The sequence below is a fragment of the Pinus tabuliformis genome, chromosome 3_1 (genome assembly GCF_031772625.1).
Source record: "Pinus tabuliformis cultivar Carrire ecotype Pingquan chromosome 3_1, CPIR1, whole genome shotgun sequence".
Taxonomy (NCBI): Eukaryota; Viridiplantae; Streptophyta; class Pinopsida; order Pinales; family Pinaceae; genus Pinus; species Pinus tabuliformis.
This window is the reverse complement of record NC_142301.1, coordinates 423,531,737-423,554,011: the sequence shown is the minus strand read 5'-3', so window position 1 is coordinate 423,554,011 and position 22,275 is coordinate 423,531,737. Positions and strand designations below refer to the sequence as shown.

Genomic DNA, 22,275 nt, shown 5'->3' with positions numbered 1-22,275 from the left:
GAGAGTAGTGGAGTAGAGGATGACGAGGAGGATGTGGAGGTAGGAGATAGCCATGCCATACAGGGACCTTTGCCACCTCCACCACCAGCAGCATGTGGTGCATCTTTTTCACCCACCGGAGGGGCCCTTGCAGCGTTTCGGGGAGTTCCTAAGTATCTGATGCTACGCGTACGAGGGAGAGTACGTGGCCAGCGCATATCAGTTTTGGTTGACAGTGGGGCAACCCACAACTTCATTGATGCCCAGATGGTTGAGCAGAGAAGTATATAGACAGAGAGCTTCGATGGGTTTTCAGTCTTGGTCCCAGGAGATCAGACCATGACATGTGCTCATTATGTTCCAGAGCTTTCAGTGACGATGGGCACCTACACATTGACCGAGCACTTTTTCATGGTTGATATTCCAGACACCAACATGATACTGGGTGTTCAATGGCTTACCACTCTAGGGAAGGCCACGACAGATTCGAAGACCTTGGAGATGGAGTGGGATGATGAGAAGACAGGGAGGCATGAGAAGATACGGGGACAGCACACATATCTGCCTCAGACTATTTCGGCTCATCGAATGGAGGCAGTCTTCCGAAAGGGAGACATAGAGTGGGCAGTGGAGCTATGTGCATTAGAGGCAGGGACTACAGGGCAAACAATACACCCAGAGATACAGCCTATCCTTGATTGGTATGCCATAGTGTTTGGGGAGATTCCACCAGGACAGCCACCAGATCAGAGGTTTGAGCACGACATCGAGCTTGAGCAGGGCATACAGGCTGTGATTACCACCCCTATAGGCACCCCAAGGCCTATCGGGATGAGATTGAGTGGGCTATCTAGGAGTTGTTTGCATTTCTAGATTTTACGCAGCCATTTGTTTTGGAGTGTGATGCGTCGGGAGAGGGGATCAGCGTAGTATTGATGTAGGGAGGTCACCTTATAGCATTTGAGAGCCGGAAGCCCCTTCCGCACGAGAGGTTGTATTCCATATACGACAAGGAGATGTTGGCCTTCATGCATGCATTGGCTAAGTACCGGCAGTGTGTGGTAGGCAACAGGTTGAGGGTGAGGACTAATCACAATAGCCTCAAGTTCTTTTTAGAGCAAAGCAGCTACAGGAGAGGCAGCAAAAGTGGATCAGTAAGATCCCAGCATATGACTTTGACATTGAGTATGTCAAAGGTAAGAACAACGTGGTAGCAGATGCCCTTTCACATAGACCAGCCACGTTGTCTCTTATGAGCTTGGATACAAATTGGAGGGCTCGACTCTTAGTAGAGTACTCCAAGGACAAATTTTCATGTGAGGTTCTGGATGGGTAGGTGGTAGATGACTAGTACAGGGTGGTCGATGAGATCATCTACTACAGGGACTGGATCTTCTTGACTGAGGGGTCTCAGCTCAAGAAGAAGATACTCCAGGCATCACATGATTCCCCATTGGCAGGACATTAGGGTTTTACCAAAACCTACAAGGCCATTAGGGAGAGGTTCTCATGGAAGGGCCTCAAGGAGGACGTACTCCAACACATCCGGGAGTGCGATGTTTGCCAGAGGAACAAGGGAGAGATGAGCCATCCCGCAGGATTATTACAACCTCTTCCCATTCCAAAGGGAAAATGGGAGAATATTTCAATGGATTTCATCACAGGGTTGCCCATGGTACAGGGAAAGGATTGTATCTTTGTTGTCGTTGATCGACTAACGAAGTACGCACATTTCTTTACCATGTCCGCACACTATACAGCAGCACAGGTGGCCAAGCTATTCTTCAGGGAGATCTTCAGGCTACATGGTCTTCCTAAGACCGTCGTCAGTGACAGGGACAGCCGTTTCATGGGCGGGTTTTGGCAGGAGCTTTTCCGATCGGTGGGGACGGAGTTGACACCGAGTACCAGCTATCACCCACAGACGGACAGACAGACGGAGATAGTTAACAAGTGGCTAGAGGGCTACTTGCATAACTATGTCAGTGGGCAGCAGCGAGCATGGTTGAAGTGGCTGCATCTGGGGGAGTACTGCTACAATACTTCACATCACATGTCCATTGGTATGTCACCATTTTATGCCTTATATGGGTATCATCCTTTATCTTTTGTCAATGTGATGTTTGGTGATAGCAAGGCTCCTAGAGCCAAGATTTGGATCCAAGAGATTCAGGATGTCCTACGAGCTCTCAAGGATAGCATGGCTACAGCGCAGAACCAGCAGAAGCTGTATATCGACAGGGGTCGGGTGGAGAGGCAGTTCGAGGTAGGGGACATGGTATTCCTACGATTACATCCATACCGACAGTCATCGCTAAAGCAGAAGGGGGCTGAGAAGCTCAATCCCCGCTTTTATGGGCCATACAGGGTGATATGCAGGATTGGACAGGTTGCATATGAGTTGGAGCTGCCCCAAGGCAGCAAGATTCATAACATTTTTCATGTATCATTCCTGAAGAAGGCATTGGGGCAGCAGGTGACCGTGACAGATGAGCTACCACCCATGGATGATGAGGGGCATTTGGTATTGCAGCCAGAGGCTATCATTGACTCTAGGGAGAGACGGTTACGGAGCAGGATGGTCCGGGAATTCTTGGTGAGGTGGAAGAATTTGCCGGATGAGGATGCCACTTGGGAGAGTGAGGAGATCTTACAGCATCCATCACTTCAGTTGCTTAAGGACAAGCAACATTTTGCTGGGGGAGACTGTAATATTCCTAATTAGCTATGGCTAATTGGAATATTCAATTTTGTTCGATTTTTGCCTTCTATAGTTATTTGTAAATAAAAAGTGAGGAAGGGGGAACATAACTCACTTTAGAATAAAAAGTCACTTCCTAGGTAGCACAACGTTGTGACTTAAGGGGGAACCAAGGGGGCCAAAGGGGGACGCAGAAATGGGGCCCAAGCAAACACATGGAGGGATTGTGCAGGAGGAATGGAACACATGGCAAGAAGGGGATCACGCAGGAGAAAGTGAGACTAGGTATTGTGAGAGGTAGAGGCTATAAAATAGAGAGGAACCCCCTCATTTGGGATCATTCTGGTTATGATAATTTGTGATAGTCATTTCGACTTAAAGCACGTTCGTTGTTTAGCTAGTCTACAGCACTGTTAGTGCATTGAGTGTCTCCATTCGAAGATCTCACCCTTAGCTCCGAGGGACTTCGAGTGCCTGCTCGGGCAAGGTATTTCCATTGGCATTCCAGCAGTAGATTCATCAGCATTTCAGCAACAATTTCATCAGCATTTCAGTCGCAGTTTCATCAGCGTCTTTGAGGAACTGCGCAGAACCACAAGGGGCTGATTTTTGGGGGTCAGCCATTTCAGAAAATCTTTCTGGGTTTTTCTAGGTTTCTTGAGTAGAGTCCAATTCCAGATTTTAATCATTTTCTGAGGGGGGAGCAGCCCCAAATCCTCATTCAATTTCCAGCACCAACAGTGGCACGACAGTTTCCTAGCAGCTAGGATGCAGATCAGTGTGAGGCCATTTTAGGAAAGCTTTCTCAGTTTTTCTGGGTTTCTTGGGTAGAGCCCGAATCCAGAGTTTCAGCTTTTTCCAAGGAGGGGAGTAGCCCCAAATCATCGTTTGTTTCCTAGCAGCAGTAGTAGCACAGCAGCGACATCCCCGCAGAGAGGCCATTCTTGTCATTCTTAGAGTATTTCTTCACTTGCCTTGTGCAAGTCAAGGTGCCATCTATCTAATCACCTCTTGTACTCATTTATTGCTCAGTATAATAAAATGGCTTAGCATTTCTCGCTGCATTTCTTGTGTATCTGTTTATGGTTTATTTGATATATATATAGTATCATTGTTACTTGTATCTCTATGAGCATTCTCGGCTATTATACCACTTGTGTGTTTCTATTATACTCTTAGACAAAGTCTGGAAAGGGCCAGGTAGCCTTCGGATCTTGTCCTCTTTTTAGAGGCGACATATCTGGTAAATGCCCCCCCAGTCCATCTCTGGTTGGAGTTTTCTTATGTTTGGGGTATATTCCTGATATGGGATATTACACGAAGCATTGATGGCTACCCCAACTTGGATTGGACCTACAAACCAGTGATTTCTTGAGGTGCATGTCATACGAGAGTTTAGATGGTAATGTGTCAGTGTTCATATTTAATGCACCTTGTGCATCAACTAAATTTAATGCATTGTCAAGTTGATGGATATCCATGCCTTTCCTAGATTGTACAACACTCTACTTATGTTGTTGCAATGATGGAGTTAACTTGGATAGTGTATATATGCTTGCATTAGAGGTTTCCATACAAAGTTCCATAAATCATGGTGGAGATCTAGTGGCATGGATCTCAAATACACTTTCATCCTTGTTTTTGCATGTTTTCTCTTTTATGTGACTTTCTTGTGTCAGTATATTTCTTATATTTTCTTAATTGTGTATATATCAATTGGTATTAGAGCTAAATGATTGCAACCTGTAGATCTAGTCACCTCTTAAGGTTTCCATCGCACACCGCTACTAGATCTAACACTGGTGGGTTCTTATAATCAAAGGCTCTATACCATCACTCACTGATGTTTTTAATTTCCACCTTCCACTAGATCTACTCCCTTTAACCACTAAAACTATTGTGACATGCATATTTTTTTCACTAGTGTGGATAATTACAATCAAGATGCAAGATGCATAAATTTGGCTCCATTTCCACACTGGGGTCATACTAGTGATTTTGTGCAGTATTGTAGTTGTTATTCCCTCAAGTGTTTTTCCTTCCATACAAATCAAAGCCCTATATTTCATGACAATTTTTTCTTTTCCTAGGAACTAGATTGTAGTTTGCCATCAGAGGCCAAATTTTTATGCCATTTCTAAATTAGTATCATAATAATGATTTTGAAAAGTATTTAGGAAAGTACAACTATTTTATTTATGATTTTGTTCAACATCAATTGGAGTCACAATTCTCATGGTAAAGGGAGATCCAATGGATGTAAAATTTACTTATTTGTTTGCAAACCCTGGATCTACTTACCTTGCTTCATGACCTACTAATAGTGATAGAATTAGGTTTTTTATGCAAGATCTAGCACAACAGCAAGATGAATTTTCACAACCAGCACAATTTTGATTTCAAATCCACATTTGAGAAACCATTATGGTCATGTTCAAGACCATGTAGCATGCTATCCAACCATCATTGGTCTCTAATACAGAGATATTTACTCCTATGACCTTTTTTGTAATATCAATGATCTTTATTTTGCTCCAACGTCTTCTCTCTCACCTAATTCTCTTCTTTCCAACCCTTGCATGTTTTACATATCATATGAGCCACAAAAATCATCACTACAGTTTGTTATTGTGCCATCTCATTTCCAAAAATATGATTTATCTCTATTTCTTCACATTGCCAACACATCTTTGTAGCCTCATACTTCTACAACTCCACCACATGACAAGAAATTGCATTGGATACACATTTTGAATTTTCCTCTGCACTATCCAATATACCATCAATGAACCTACCTCTTGTTCATTTGGAGTTGTTTTCACAACCTTCTATACTCTTTGCATTGTTCCATTCAGCTCATGGGACCCATTGTAAAAACTCCACTATCGTAAAAATGGTAGAAATGCAGAATCTCATAACTAGAAGTTAAGTAATTCTCAGAAATCAAGTACTTTGTTAAATGGAAACCAAAACGCTGCAACAAGTAATAGTATAGATACAAATTAAAAATATAAGAAAAATATGGTAGAGGTATCTGAAGTTTAGAATAGTTGTGTATATGATAATGTTGCTAGTGTTGGATACACCAACATTTCATGGGATCTCTTCGGTAATAAGTCCCAACTAGACCCCAGATCGTTTGGAGTAGGATTCCTAGAAGTGGGTAGTATGGTATTTCCTTCATTGCGGTTGCATGTAGAGGTAAGAAAGATGTCCGTGTTGGAAGAAAGGGTGTGACCTTGCAACAAGTCAAGGAAGGTGCATGAAAGGCTCTAACACATGGAAGGGGAGAATAGTGCACCCCTAATAAGCCTCTGATAGCACACTTCTTGAAAGGGAACACCTGAGCTAAAAGGCATCACAATATGGAAAGAATGATAGTTGACGATCCAAAGTGATGAGTTATACCAACAACACACTTCGATAAGATTCATACAAACACATACGAAATAGTTCATACATACATGTATAAATTATAACTACATACATCGTTAGAGTAAACAGGATAGTCGAACTACAATAACAATATATGCATGAAACATGCTAGCCTTGTTATATTAAAAGAGTGAAAGATCCAATCATACATAAAACCATGAGATCCACTTTCCCTAATAGTGGAACATTACATTCACTATCACCTCTTCCTCCAAAGAGATGTACTCGCTTTGCACTATGGACAAGCCAAGGCTTGTTACAATACCCTCCAAGATTTATCTAAGTTATACCTATCAGAAGCTTGGCTCCCAAAATCATGTACAATGAGTTGTGAGGTTCTATATATAGCAAAGGGTGGGGTGACCCTTGACATTCCCCTTTGTGAATCTTCAACTACCCTCATGACTGTTCAACTTACACATGATTGTTTCCATTCTACTATTGACACTTGGTCTTTCACTTTAAAACATGTTTACAATACAATCTACACATGTACCCATGTGAGACAAAAATGGGCTTGAGTAAGCCATACAAGACATCACTGAGACTCAAATAGCTATGGGAAGACTAACTCATCGACATCCTCTTGATGATTGATGGTGGCAAACTGATGCCAAGATTGATATTCTATTATGGTGTCTGCATACTCCGTGGTGGCATCCTTTTGAAAGCAAACTCTTGCCTCCATTTCATCCAGGTACACTGATTTGGCACTTCTGTCCAACTTGTCATATAGCATGTGCATCAATGTCTTGAGTGCAGTCGGGCCAGTGACATACTAGTGCATAATGCATGTGCTCATCTGCAAATTTGTGTTGGTGGCTATGCGCAGCAATGACTCGAAGTACATGTCCAGCTTCAGTCGAACATGGTTATTTTCCTTCACCTTAGTGAGTGTGCTAATGGATGGGATTGCATGCATTCACACAATGACATCCATGCTCTTGAACATTCGTGCATGTGAAGCATGTAAGCTAGTGATGAGCTGTGGGAGTTCCTCATAGTTCTGGATCTGACTCTGGATGCGTACTTTCAACTCCACTACATTTGGCTTCATCATATTGCGAAAGTACAATGGGGATTCCTTGTACTTCATTGTCCATATCTGCATGTGATCGAAAGTAGTGTGTATGTCTATCAAGATGTGTGCTTTTTTATCACATCACTACTGCCAACCATTAAGATGGAAAACTGACTTATGCATGGTGACAAACCTGAAGTACAACCTTTGCATGATTATCTTGAGAGGCAATACTTCATCAAGTATCACTTTCTTCAACTCTTCTCTAGAGAATGTTATAGCTTTCTCTTCTCCTTGCTTGGTTGCTTGCAGTTTCTTAGCCATGTGCTCGTTCTCAGCTATCAAGAATCTCACACTTGAGCTGGTGGCTTTGGCATATTCCTTTATAGCATCGGCCAATGTAGTTGGATGTTTTCGCACATCAGACATGATCATTCGCTCTTGAAAATGCACAGGAGATACATGGACATATGGAGTGGGCACTCTGCGCAACCTCACAACTTTGTGTTATGACTCGTCGAAGGATATGTTGTACACATCTACTTCCAGATTGTTCTAAAGGATTCGGTGTCTCCTTAATCACTTGGGACTTTCTTTGCTCCCCTATCTGGTGAAACCGGTGGAGTGACCTCCTAGTCTTTGGGCATGATGTTTGCACCATAATTTTGCTCTGGCTGAACCACATCTGTGTCCATCTGTTCCAACATTTGTTAAATCTCCTGAGCAAAGTCCCGCTCCTACGACTACTCATCCTATTTGCTATCTGCAAGTTGTGATGAGTCAATAACCTGTATTGGCGAAGTTTCATCAATGTGTGCATGCTACACCTCCTGTTGTTCCTGTTCCTACTACGCTTCCTTCTCCCTTCTATGCAACTCTTATTCTTCCTTTAGTTGTTTCTTCCCCTCCTGCAACTTCCTCTCTGCTTCCTCTAGTTTCTACTTCTCCCTTTGCCTTTGTGCAATCCTTCTTTTGCATTGCTACTTCTTTGCCTCAATCTCCAAAGTTTCTCTTAATACAAGTGGATCTGCCTTGAACTTGCATCTTTGCTCTACCTCTGTGTTGTCGACAACCTTTCTCTTGCCTTTGTCATGTGTAGGTTTGCTACCCTTTGTTACTACTGATGTTTCTTCTCTTTGAGATGGTGCTTCCTTGTGTGCTACTAACCACTCTATAGCCACTTTGACTGGTTCATTGAGCCTTGAGAATTTATAGCAGTATCTCCATGGGTCTTCCTCAAGCCAATGATATGTCTCGTTTGTCTAAGGATGATACACTCTCACACAATGGTCCTCCACTAATCGATGTGGGTCATATGGATTGAAACTTTTGTTGCCGAAGGTGAACCTCTTCAATTTCTCCATCTCGGCCTCAAAAGGATTGAGATTTTGGATCTCATACAACCTGATCTACAAAGGAAGAGTAGGCCAAGGTACCTTCTTCTTCCTATCCAATCTCGCTACCAACCCCGTCGAGATGTGGTATGCAACCTCTTGTATGACTAGATTGTCCATGGCATACTTTGATAACACATCTGGAGCCTTTTTCGCACTATACATTCGGATGAAGGTGCCAAGGGGTGAGGCATACTAATCTGCTATGTTAACTAATGCCTCCATTGCTACCTGTGACATGCATGGTGGATCCTTCTTAAAGATAATCTTGTACACTAGGTTGAAAAAGTGGTCTGATAGTTGTAGTATAACTCCACGGAAGCTGCACTTGGGGAAAAACCTGCAATAAGTGTGCATAGAGATTTCTAAAGGTGTCCATGCCCAACCCAAGCTAGGGAATTACTGGTGGGCACAGATTTCATCAAGAATGTGGGTGCACATGAAGATAATTTCTTGTTGACCCTTGGGAGGATGTCAACCATCTATTACTTGTCCCTTCAGTTGGAGATCCAACATGTCGGACCAATTGAAATGTCTTCCTTCGTTCACCATCTGATCCAACACAATCACCCAACTTTGCGGAATGGTTTTTATACTTTCCTAGCCATATAAGTAGCATGTGAAGATGACCAAGAACTGATAAGCCTTCTACAATATCTTTGTCTTCTATACCTGGTTGGTTGTTTCCATGAACTTAGATGCCTCTCTCACCCAGCTCTTCAAGATGTCTCTTGAGTTTGCACTGCTGCTGGGATAAGTGAAGGGTCCATCCATTATGTTCACCGGATGTAGCAAGTGATACATCTCCTGAAATTTCTCTACCCTGAAGGTAGAAAGTTTTGTTCCACTAACACTACTCAACACCATTGTCTCTAGATCAATATGCAAGACAATCTAGTGGATCATGTCTGTGCATGGAAATGAGTGATACCTGCATGCATCCTGGCACAAGACAGCCTTGTGTGTGTTGGCATAGACTTTGCGGTCCTCCAGATCCTCATCAAAAGTTCTTGAAAAGATGTCATTGATGTCCTACCATTTGATCTTGATCTCCTTGTCTATTAACAACTTAATTTATTCATAGATAGGAAAGCTCATAGAAACTTGCTCGACCACATCTCTAGTTGCGCTCTCAATGGTGTCCTTTGACCTTTCTCTCTTAGAAGCCATTGCACCTATATTTCTAAGAGACTATTGAACACTTGTGATACCTAGAGATGGAGAAACACTAATGGCAAGAAAATTGTCAGTTAAAAACCAAAACCAGCTTGAGGATTGACATGCAAGACACCTAGGTGACTGACTAGAAAATTTGCACAATTTTCTCTAGGAGAGGTTGCGAGTGACTGTCAGAATTGCGCAAAGCATAGTCCAAGCTACCAATGAGCTAACTGACTATTAAAACTACACAAATCATAGTCCATCGTAAGGCCTTCCATTTGATAAATGTGTAGTGACAGCTGGGCAAGGCAAGGTCTGGGAAAAATAATCTTAGACTCGTCAACGGGCGATAGAAAATAGTAAGGACTAAATGCATGTCAAAAACTGGGTGCAAACATGAGTGAATGAACATGCATGCAATCAATGAGTGTAGGATTCATTAAAATTGGAAAATAATGAGGTGTGTGAAGCAAGTTTCCGCAATGACGACAATTAGTGTAGAAACAGTGTCATGCATGCAACAACAAGGAAATGCAATGGAAACCATAACCTATTGCAATAAATAAAGTACAAGGAAAGAAACATATTCTAATTGCATAAATATCGTGAACTGAATGTGAAAGAACCCTAAATTAACCCTATTTATCACATGTGATGATTTAAACTACCTGATCATGGAATCTGATCTAGGTAGTATTAACTACTGCATGCATATGCTAATTAAGAAATAAAAAGAACTATTTTTCTTTATCTTTTAATTTTATAAATGCAAATGTTAATCTTTCCTTGTTCTTTGGCAAGGCAGACAGGTGTGGAAGAAGAGGGGTATAATGGTTTTGATGGCTTGGAGGTCCGTTAGAGGCATAAACCCATCTCCAATGATGATTTTTCTTAATTCAGGCTCAAAACAGACCACTACTGGATTTCCTACAGGATGTACTAGTTCCTACAGGATCCCCTATTTTATTATAAAAAATGGGCCGAAAGCTTAGGAAGTGGTCTAGAAGGTGGAATGGAGATTGGGAAAGGTGGATAATGGAAGAATAAGTCATAGAGGTGATGGACACTACCTAGAACTCAAGCAAGGGCTTCAAGATGGGTAGATTTTCTCAATGGAAATGGTAATTTTCACTTATCAAATAAGAATTTGGATTGATATTTTAGTGGATTTTAGCGATATGGGTGTATAAGGCTTGGATGAGGTGAACAAGATGAGGTCTCCCTATAGTGTAGAAGCTCCTGCAACAAAACACATTATTATCTGCATCTATCCACAAATTCATCTATACATGGGAAAGATTTATTAAATAACGAAAAATTACTAGTCTAAAATCCAGAAATTCGAGACTTAGTGAGCTAGTAAATCTATCAAATGCCTAACTTAATCAAGTGAAAATGAAATGGGGTGAATTTTTTTATTAAATAGATTTTTTTTTTATCTAATTCAAGTGGAATCAACTTGATTGAAGCTCGTTAGCATGCTCTAAAAAATAGCAGAAATCTAGATTTGGGAATAAGAAAACTAATCCAAATAGCTCAATGATTACTATGAGATTCCAAAGATTTTCTAAGGATGAAATGATTCTTGTGATTCTTCAAAAGAACTTACACCATTTAACCTAATCCTACAACAAGAAATCATTAATACTAAATGCATAAATAGAAAGAAACAAGAACAAGAGATGCATGTGAATAAGAAGTGAAAAGAATAAAACCAAATGATACAAAAGGGCTTTGAGGCTCTTGGATGGCCAATCCAAAGGAAACTTAGAGATATATGGAGGAGAACAAGATTTAGAAGTTGAACATGACACCAATCTTCATTATTTTCATCAATACAATTATATTCTTTCAAGAAAATACAATGGAAATGAAAAATGTGAGTTCTCTCCATAAGAAGATTAATCAAAATCTCCCCCTAGAGGAAAACTCGACTTGGTACTTATACAAAATGATTATTAATCAATCCCCATGAAAGGAGGAAGCTTTCCCCACCAAAATCCCTTGATTAGTGGATTTGGTTCCAAATACTAGGAATCTGCATTAAATGACAGGGTACACATTCCTAGATTTTCTCAATCATTGGAGTTCCAAAATATGTGCCATAATTCCATAATATCTTATTGATTTATTATTTAATATTGATATTCTTGTAGTAGGAAGAAAGTCCCTAAATTATCTCCTCCTCCAAATCTTCATAATCTGCACAATATTGTCATAATATTCCACAAAAATAAACAATATTAGGCACAAATATGCAATTATTCATAAACCTTCCTAAGGAATGTATTAAAGTTAAAAAATGCATTATCTGATGCAAAAAGAGAGGTTTAATGTGCTAAAGGATGGTTAGATGGGCCTTAATTTATGTTTAATTTAGAGCCATGGGCCATAATTTATGTCTAATTTAGATGCCCATCATACCCCTTTACTGAAAGTGTTGCCCATCCTCTGAGAAACTTAGTGACCTCATTGTGCCTCATTCATGGCCCTTGTGGTCTCCCTCTTATGCATTCCTTAGTCATTTCTCTTAAGAATCTTGGTTGTAGGTTCTGCAAGGACAAGCCCAAAAATCTATTTGTACATAGAAAAACTATTGTTTCTTAAGACCATTAACTTTCCTTCTTCCCCTTATTCAATATGGGTTCTTGAATATTTTTCAATTTGGCAAGGTATTCCACATCCTTATCAACCTTTTGCTACCTTGTTCCACCATTTGGACACCCCTAAAACCTTCAAAACATCTTTTAGGCTTTGGACAAAAGCTAGAAAGAGATTAGAGACCTCTTGGAAAGCCTCTCTTCATTGTTGTAGTTTGAGTTATGTTTTGATGGTGAATGCCTTATTTCCTTTTGTTGCCTTCTTCTTATCTTTTGTGGCCTAGATTATTGCCTAATGGCCTTGGAGTTCTTTGTTTTGATTAGGTCTCTCTTAGGCACTGCCTTTTTTTTTTTGGTTTTAGCACCATTTGTTCCTTTCTTCCTTCTTGTAGCAACATTTTGTCTTCCTGTAGCAACCATTCCTTCTCTTTCAGAGTCTTTTAACTGTATGGGAGTGATGAGAAATGATGTAGAGGGTTTGGAGGATGATGCTAGGGCTCAGAGGGAGTAGTGTAGGTTTGTGAAAATGGAGAGGATGCTCTGTTTGTTTTTTTTTTCAAGAAATTTTCAGGGTGAGACAAAGTGTAGGGTTTGTTCTTGAAATTATGAAATGGGATGGATGAATGATGGATAGATAGTGAATATGAAGTGGATGGAGGGCTTGGAGTGTTGTGGTGACTTGGCATTTGCAAAAATTTCATCTTTTAACTATTTTCATCATTCCTTGAAATCATCACCCTTCATAATTTTGACTTTTCAACATTACATGAGCGAAGGAGTGAGCTGCAATTAACTAGTTGAAGGCGGTTGAGACTATTGACCCATCCTTAGCTTATAAAACCTCATCTCTCATGTATTGACAAAAAAATTATAACTATAATATGCTCAAGAGAAGAGGTCAAGAATATTGCATACCTATACCTACATGATGGTTGTTGGAGAGACATGCATGTTGCTACTAAGTTGATGTTGTTGTGCTTTTAATGACTCAAGTACATCTTCTTGACTGCCTTTTTCTTTTTCTTTTTCTTTTTTATCTCATTTTGTTGATGGGTTGTCTTCTTGTTGATGTGCAGGTGTTTGGGGATCTATATCAACCTTCCCTAAAGAATACCTGACCTTTTGACCCATATCTCCATCATATTGCCTCTTGTAGCATCTTCTCGGTGTTCCTGTAAAGATCCTATAGTAATCCAGAATGGATTGACCTGAAATTTTCTCAGTATGCTGCCATTATCATTGTGCACCTCCCCGTAAACAAATCATGGGAAATTGTTGCACGAATATTGAGAAAAAATAAAAATGGCTGAAGGTGATGGAGGTCAATTTCTTGGAAACCATGCACTAGAATTTGCTGCAATTCCTTGGGCATGTTACCATCATCCATATGAATCAACCCATGAAACATATTTTTAAATGGATGCACAGATATCGACAAAATTCAAAAATTGTTGTAGTTGATGGAGGCTGATTGCTTGAAAACCGTGCACTGGAATTTTTTGAAATTGCTTGAGCATGTTACCATAATCCATATGTATCTCCCCTTAAAACATCTTGGCAAATGGATGCATGTTTTGCAAGATATGGCAAAACTAGTTTTATGCTCTATGTATTTTTGTTTCTTGTAGTAAAATAGAGAATTTCTGTAGTTTTTTAGGATAGCAAGGAAAGTGAGTGGTAGAAGCTTGGAAAAGATGAGTGGATGGTCGAAATAGATGAGGGCAATGGATTTGCATGGCCTTGGTCATGTTGGAGCATTTGAGCAAAGGGGGAGAAAGTCAAAATTTGACTTCTTTTGACTAAGTTTGACCTATTTTTTTCTTTTGTTGGTGCTAACTTTCTTTTGTTGCTTGCAGATGTTGGACGACACCTACATTCATCAAAGAGATACATGGAGCACATACTTTTTATTTTTTTCTCTTTTTTTTTTCTCTAGGCCTACTAGCACCCTCAATGAGGTTTTCAACTAGTAGGTCTACCTAGGCACCTCAAAGGAGGTTTTCACCTAGGACCTTTTCGTTTTCTCTTTTTTTTCTCTTTTCCCCAACCCATTGACTGCCTCAAAGCGGTTTTCAATCAATGAGCCAATCTCAGGCACCTCAAAGAGATTTTATTTCTTTTTTCCTCTTATTTTTCGAATTTTTTTTTCTACCCTACCCTACTTGAAAACCCTAACCTATTGCAATTCTAGCGAGCAAGGTTGGTTTCCCTCCATTTCTGCGCAATTCTCCAAGTCAACGCAAGAACTGGTGAAGACCAAGTTACGAGAGGTTATCTTGCAGGTGAAAGGCAAATAAGTTAGCGAACACAATCTAATAAGCCAAAGAAACTGAACTGAAAACATAAGTACCTGGGCAGTGCTAGACATGCTGCTAAGGATGTTTGGTAGGGAGGCTCCAAAATGAAGCTAAGGCAAAATTTGGAGGATGGTTATAGCTGCTACAACATTGGCAAGCCACTGGTAGAACTCTAGCTCCTTGAATGGACCTTGTTTTGTGAAAAGAAAGTCTAACTCCTTTGGAAGTATTGTTTGATTCTTTGATCATCGTGGTTTCCACACTAGCTTGTGTTATGAAACTAGCTCACAAAAAGATAGAAAAGAGAGATCAACGCCTTAGAATTCAACCTCTTCGAGGGGGAAACCTCCTTTACATTACACAAATGAGCAATTCTTGGATGATTCAAATGACAAAACCTCCTTTCTATATATAGGAGTCTAAGGAGTCACAATATAACCCAGCCAACCTAACAATAATAATATAAAGCCACAAAAATAACAATAGAGAGATTCTATGGGGCACAGTAATAACAATATGGGACAAAAGGGGCACACAATATTAATAAGGGATATAACTACAATAGTAATGGGGTAATCACTAATATTATAGGGACCCAACATGCCACTCTCCTTCAAAAAAGTGTTTTCCTCAATGCTTGAGTAGTTTTGGATGCTTCTGTATAAAATTCTCATCCTCCCATGTGGAATCTTCAGTGGATAAGTTCTTCCACTTGATAAGATACTCCGAAATTGATCGATTTTGTAACTGTCGAGTTCTTGTTTCTGTGACAGCTTCTGGTTCCAATATAGTTTTTCTTTCCTTGTCAAGTTCTGGCAATATTGTTTGAACTAGGAGCTTTTCGCCTATAACCTTCTTTAAACATGAAACATGGAAAACTGGGTGCAAACAAGAAGCTGCAGGAAGCTCCAATTTGTATGCCATAGTACCAATCTTTTGCAACACCTTGTACAGACCATAATACTTTGGTGATAATTTATTATCCTTCTTAGCTTGCTTGAGGGACATTTGCTTATATGGTTGTAGCCGTAGGAATACCCAATCACCTACATCAAAAATTCTTTCGCTGCGATGTTGATCTGCCTGTTGTTTCATTCTATTCTGTGCCAACATGAGGTTATCCTTTAAGAGTTGGAGGACTTGTTGTTGATGTTCGATGTGATGTTCCATTCCTTGAACCTTAGAATTTTCTCTTAAATATGATGTGATGGATGGTGGCTGATATCTATAAAGTACCATAAATGGGGTCATTTTTTTTGTTGTATGGAAGGAAGTGTTATACCACCATTCAGCAAGAGGCAACCATTTGACCCATTGTGTTTGTTTATCAGATACAAAGCAACGAAGATATCCTTCCAAACATTTGTTTGCTATCTCAGTTTGCCCATCAAATTGAGGATGATAAGATGAGCTATGAGCTAACTGAGTACCAAGACAACAAAATAATTTTGTCCAAAAATTTCCAGTGAAAATGGGATCTCTGTCACTTACAATAATCTTTGTGTTTCCATTTAGCTTTTGAATTGTTTCCATAAATGCAGTAGAAATTGTACTGGCTTTAAATGGATGTGATAATGCACAAAAGTGTGCATACTTGGTAAGTCTATCAACTACCACCATGATGACACTCTTTCCCTCATACTTGGGTAAACCTGTGATAAAATCCATTGAAACCTCCTCCCAATGTTGGCTTGGAATGGATAAAGGTTGTAATAGACCCGGTGTCTTAATTGTTTCAACTTTATTTTGTTGGAAAACCAAACATTCTGCCACAAGCTTTTGAATATCTAATTTAAGGCTCTCCCAAAAAAATTCCTTCTTAACCTTGTGGTAAGTTTTTAAAAATCCTGAGTGCCCTCCTAAGGGAGAAGTGTGCAATTCCATAAGAATATTTTGTTTTAGCTGGGAATTCTTACAGAGGTATAAGCGATCTTTGTACCATAACGAATCATTTTGCTAGCTAAATGTAACAAACGTACTGGAGTCTTGTTGTAACTTTCGAATAAGTGCCCACACTTCTTCATCATTCTTCCATTCCTCCCTTGCTTCATTTATCCAATCTGGTTGGATAGTAGAAATGGTGCACAACAATGCTTCCACATCCTCATCCTTTATTGAGAGTGCATCTGCCACCACATTTTTCTTCCCTTTTTTGTAGATGATTTCAAAGTCATAACCCAACATCTTTGTGACCCGTTTTTGTTGCTCTTCAGAGGATAATCTTTGTTCTAAAAAGTATTTAAGGCTATCATGATTTGTTTTTACCTTGAAGTGTCTTCCCATTAGGTAGGGTCACAATTTCTTAAGTGCATGGAGTACTACCAACATTTCCTTCTCATAAATAGCTTTGTGTAAAAACTTAACCTTGATTGGATGACTTTCAAAAGCAATGGGTCTTTCATCTTGCATTAAAATAGCACCAATTCCATTTCTTGAAGCATCGCATTCCACAATAAAGGTTTTTGTGAAGTCTGGTGTAGCTAAGACCAATGCTTGGCACATTGCCTCTTTAAGATGCTCGAAGGCCTTTGTTGCTTCTGGAGTCCATGAAAATGCATCTTTCTTCAATAATGTTGTTAGAGGTGCTGCTATTCTCCCATAATTCTTAACAAACTTGCGATAATACCCTGTCAACCCGAGAAATCCTCATAGATGCTTTATGGATGTGGGGATTTTCCATTCCTTAATGGCTTTAATTTTGCTAAGGTCTACCTTAACTCCTTCATGAGATACAATATGACCCAGATATTCCACCTCTTGTACTCCAAAGAAACATTTGGATCTTCTTGCATATAATTGTATCTCCTCCAATAGTTGTAGCACCATGTCAACATGTTCAACATGATCCTTCCAAGACTTGCTGTAGATTAGTATATCATCAAAAAATACTAACACAAATTTTCTAAGGAATGGTTTGAAAATGGAATTCATCAAACCTTGAAATGTTGAAGGTGCATTAGTAAGGCCAAAAGGCATGACCAAAAATTCATAATGACCCTCATGAGTTCTAAATGCTATTTTCGGAATGTCTTTAGTCTTCATTCTGATTTGATGATATCCTGAATGAAGATCCAACTTGGTGAAGTAAATTGATCCATGCAATTCATCCAGTAATTCATCAATGACAGGAATGGGAAACTTATCTTTAATAGTGAGCTTGTTGAGCTCCCTATAATCGGGACACATGCGCCATGATCCATCCTTCTTGTGCACCAATACTAATGGAGCAGAGAAAGAACTTTGACTCGGTTGAATTATACCAGCCTCTAGCATTTCTACAAGCATACATTCAATTTCACTCTTTTGGGCATAGGGATATCTGTACGGCCTGATGTTTGGATGAACACTTCCTGGAATCATATGAATAGCATGATCATGATCACGAATAGGTGGGAGACCTTTGGGAGTCTCAAATACCTTGGAATGATTGTCCAAGACTTTTTGGAGATCTAGAGAAATAGATGATTCCAATGTGGAAACATCTAGCGAACATAATTGTGCAATTACCCTCTTTGTTCCTTTTTTAGATGCTTTGTCATACCTTTAGAGCTGATTATCTTTCCTTTCCTTCCACAGAAAATTTCATGAAAAGTTCTTGAAAATTAAAAGCTATTGTACCCAAGGATTGTAGCCATTGGACTCCTAGTACAACATCAGCACCTCCCATTGGAATGGAAAGCATTGGGCTAGTCAATACATATTCTCCCATGGATAGCTTGATATTATGGCACTTTCCAGAGCAATTTATTATTCCTCCATTTGTAACCATCACTTGACACTCTGGTGCTAAATATAAGAAGCAATTCAATTCTTTTGCTACCTTACAATGAATAAAATTGTGGGTACTTCCTAAATCAATCAACACTATTACCATTTTCTTCTTGATTTGTCCTTCTATCTTGATGGTTTGAGGAGTGGTAATTCCCGCCAATGCATTACAAGATATGGTCAGATTCATTTCTTCTTTATCTAGGCTTTGTTCCTAGAGTATATCCTCTTCTTTTGACCTTTCTTGCTCCTTTTCTTCTTCCTCTTCACAATCTATGTAGAATAATTTCTTCTTAGCACACTTATGACCTTTAGTGTATTTTCTATCATAACTGTAACAAAGCCCTTTTGCTCTTTTTTCTTTCGATTGTTGTGGTGTCAACCTTATAGGTTGTGGAAGACTAGGGGCAACAACACTTCCATCTTTATAGTTGTGAGTGGTATGCTTCCTGGTTGCCATAATTTTGCTTTCCATTTTTCTTGCTAACCTGGATGCCTTCTCTAATGAATCAGGTTCCCAAAGGCAAACATCATGTTGGATATTATCCTTTAAAGTCGCTATGAACACATCAATCCTATGCTCCTCTGGAATATTTTTTACCCTTATGTTCAATTTTTGGAACTCCTCAATGTGCTCCATTATTGAACCCTTTTGTTTGAGACTTATCAATTGGCTTAAAAAAGTGTTGCTTTTTGTATCCTCATAATGTGCTGTCAATTCTTCTGTAAATATTGCCCAAGTGATAATTTGTTTACGAGAGAAAAGCCGTTGATACCATACAAGCTGATTTGGTTCCAAATATAAAGTTGCAATAAGTACCTTTTGTGTGTTTTGCACATTATTGAGGTCGAAAAATTGCTCCATTTGTAATATCCATGTTGCAGGATCCTTGCCATCAAACTTCCTCATATCGATTTTTGGAATATAGTGGGTCTTTGATCCAACATAAGAGTCTATGCAATCATGATTAACATTTCTTTTGTTCTCATCATGAGTTTCCTTTACTACCCTTTCACCATTAGTGACCATTTCTTGTAGTAACTTATTCATATTTATCTTTAATTCTTCCATCTTATCATCCATGCCATCAATTTTAGCGTCCATGCCATTCATCTTAGCTTCCATGCCATCCATCTTAGCTTCTACGCCTTTCTTTAAAAAATCCATCTTAGCTTCTACACCTTTCTTTGAACCATCCATCTTAGCTTCTACATCTTTCCTTAAACCATCCATCTTAGATTCTGTTGCTTTTTGTGCAAGTGACACTTGTTGCACTTGGTCTCGTAATTTTGATATATCATGCTGCATTTCTTCCTCTTCTTCATGAGTCATGCTAGAGCTTTCAGGTAGCTTACTAGGTGTTCACATTTTCTTTCCTTGGGGCATCAATTACCGATTCAAACTAATTTTTCAAACCAAGCTTGTGCAAAAATTTAAAAAAAACTACACACCTTTTTTCACTTTGTAGAAGCTTGATATTGAATTTGATGTATCTCTGCAATTTCAGATCATCAAGTTCTGAAATTGCGATCTGTAGTATCCCTCTTTGTCCTCTTTCCAATGCCACCAGCCTGATCCAAATTGGATTCTCCAAGGAAGAGTTATGCACAATCTCCCAAGATGACCTGATTATAGACTAGTTCAGTAGAGCTAACTTGTACGACGTGCCACGAGTCATTGTTTCGACCTTTGGCTCTGAAAGATAAATACAAGAAACTACGGTCCGTCCTCTTTCTGTACCTTCTTACGAAATTTCAATCCGATGCTCAGAGAGAAATTTATGACAGTTTTCCCCAGGTCATCTGTTTGGAATGTAATTCAAGAGTCCGCAAAAAAACCAACTTCCTCAGATCATATCTCCGCAAATATAGCATGAAAAGCTCTGAAATTCAGATCCAAGATTTAGCACGATTTATTCTCAAATGAGTTTTTTTTTCTAGCTTTTGAAACGTCGCAGAAAAAAGTTATAGCGAAAATGCCACGATGACCTATTTGGAGCAGCGAAACCCTAGAATCCAAAGCTCTGATACCAAATGTTATGAAACCAGCTCACAAAAAGATAGAAAAGAGAGATCAATGCCTTAGAATTCAGCCTCTTCGAGGGGGAAACCTCCTTTACATTACACAAATGAGCAATTCTTAGATGATTCAAATGATAAAACCTCCTTTCTATATATAGGAGTCTAAGGAGTCACAATATAACCCAGCCGACCTAACAATAATAATATAAAGCCACAAAAATAACAATAGAGAGATTATATGGGGCATAGTAATAACAATATGGGGAAAATAGGGGCACACAATATTAATAAGGGATACAACTACAATAGTAATGGGGTAATCACTAGTATTATAGGGACCCAGCTTGAGTGAGAGATGTAGCACCTTCCATTCTCTTGATCGGTCAACACACATTCCAAGCCAAATCAACTTAGTTGTTTCAATTAGGGCTCAGAGGTATATTGGTGCACAAGTAATATGAACGTCAAAGTTTAAGTTTCATCTCTAATGTTGCTCCACTGCTAGAAGGCCTAGATAGTACCCCCGTGGAGTCACATAGGAACACAAGCATCGCTCCTCTACTAGTGAGCCTGGTTAGTAACTCGAAGAAGTTACTTGTATCACCTCTCTATGCATGACGCCTTTCTCTTCTTTCACTTTATTTTAAAAAAATCATTTTTTCAGTTTTGTTTTGATTTTTTCATAGAACTATGCATAGGACTTATTTATTTCAGAGGTAGAAGAGGGATCCTAACTTACTGAGATAGAATAGGTTGTTCGTTCAGTGAAGTATGTTATATATACCTCTAACATACTTGTTAATCTTTTCTCCCTCACCTTACTCTATTTGATTGAGCTGACAAGGGTTACTCCAAAAACAACCGACTAGAGTAGGTGATCCTAGTTAGAGTGAAAGTGTTGTGTTTTAAACAAGATTCACTTTGAACAGAAGGTATTTTCGAATGGTGTACCATTGACTAAAGACAACAAGTTCTACATAAAGAGAGAAGATAACAGAAAACCAAGTGTTGATAGCTCTACAAGTCCTCTTGTAATTTACCCTGCTTGACTAAAGAGTCAAACATGGTTTCATGTGAAACTAACCTACAAACGTAAACAAGCAAATAAAACAATAAAGCAAAGAGCAGAAGCAAATACAAAAGCAAAGCAAGTAATAAAAGCAAGTAGGAAACCAAACAAGCTAGCAAATAAAGAAAGAAAACATGCATGCAAACAAACTGGACAAAAGAAACCACTACTCCTAGTCCTAAGCTAATGGTGGATAGGTATTCTCACCTAAAGTGATATTTCCAATGAAGCCACCAGTGCATTGGTTGACCCATGTTGGTGAAGGGATTGTTCACAAAAAGAAGAGTTAAACAAACCAAAAAAAATGAGGGATATAACAATGAAGACCAACACACTCTGATTTTAAACGTGTCCACAGAAAATAGTGAAAGCACAAGACAAGCACTCTGTGGACTTAACATGGTGCTAGGACACATTGCATGCAAATGATAAGCATACACACTCTCTTGACTATGACAGACAAGCACTATGTGGACTTAACATGGTGTTGACACACACCACATGCAGATGATAATCATACACACTCTCTTGACTGTGACAGACAAGAAAACATGTGAAAGAGATATAACTAACGTCTTGCAAGTGTGCTTGTTGTGTATGATTCCTCTAATGGATGAGTGATGGGATCATGTGATTCAAGTGGAGGAAACAAAATCTGTGTGTTGGATTGATCTTCAGTGCATACAAATCAGTGATGAGGAGCCTTCGTTGTTTCAACAATTTTCTAATAAGAAGTGAAAATAACCTTATAACAATGATGGCCTAACATAACCATCAGATCAGGCTACAGTGCCTTGACAGCCTGTTGGGTTTTGACTTCATCGGTAG

General features: G+C 39.3%; 1 pseudogene; it reads left to right on the top strand.

Annotated features, from left to right (window-relative positions):
* The first annotated feature begins 2,876 nt into the window (after positions 1-2,876).
* LOC149187546 (uncharacterized) overlaps positions 2,877-22,275 on the top strand; it is a 40,668-nt pseudogene continuing 21,269 nt past the window's right edge.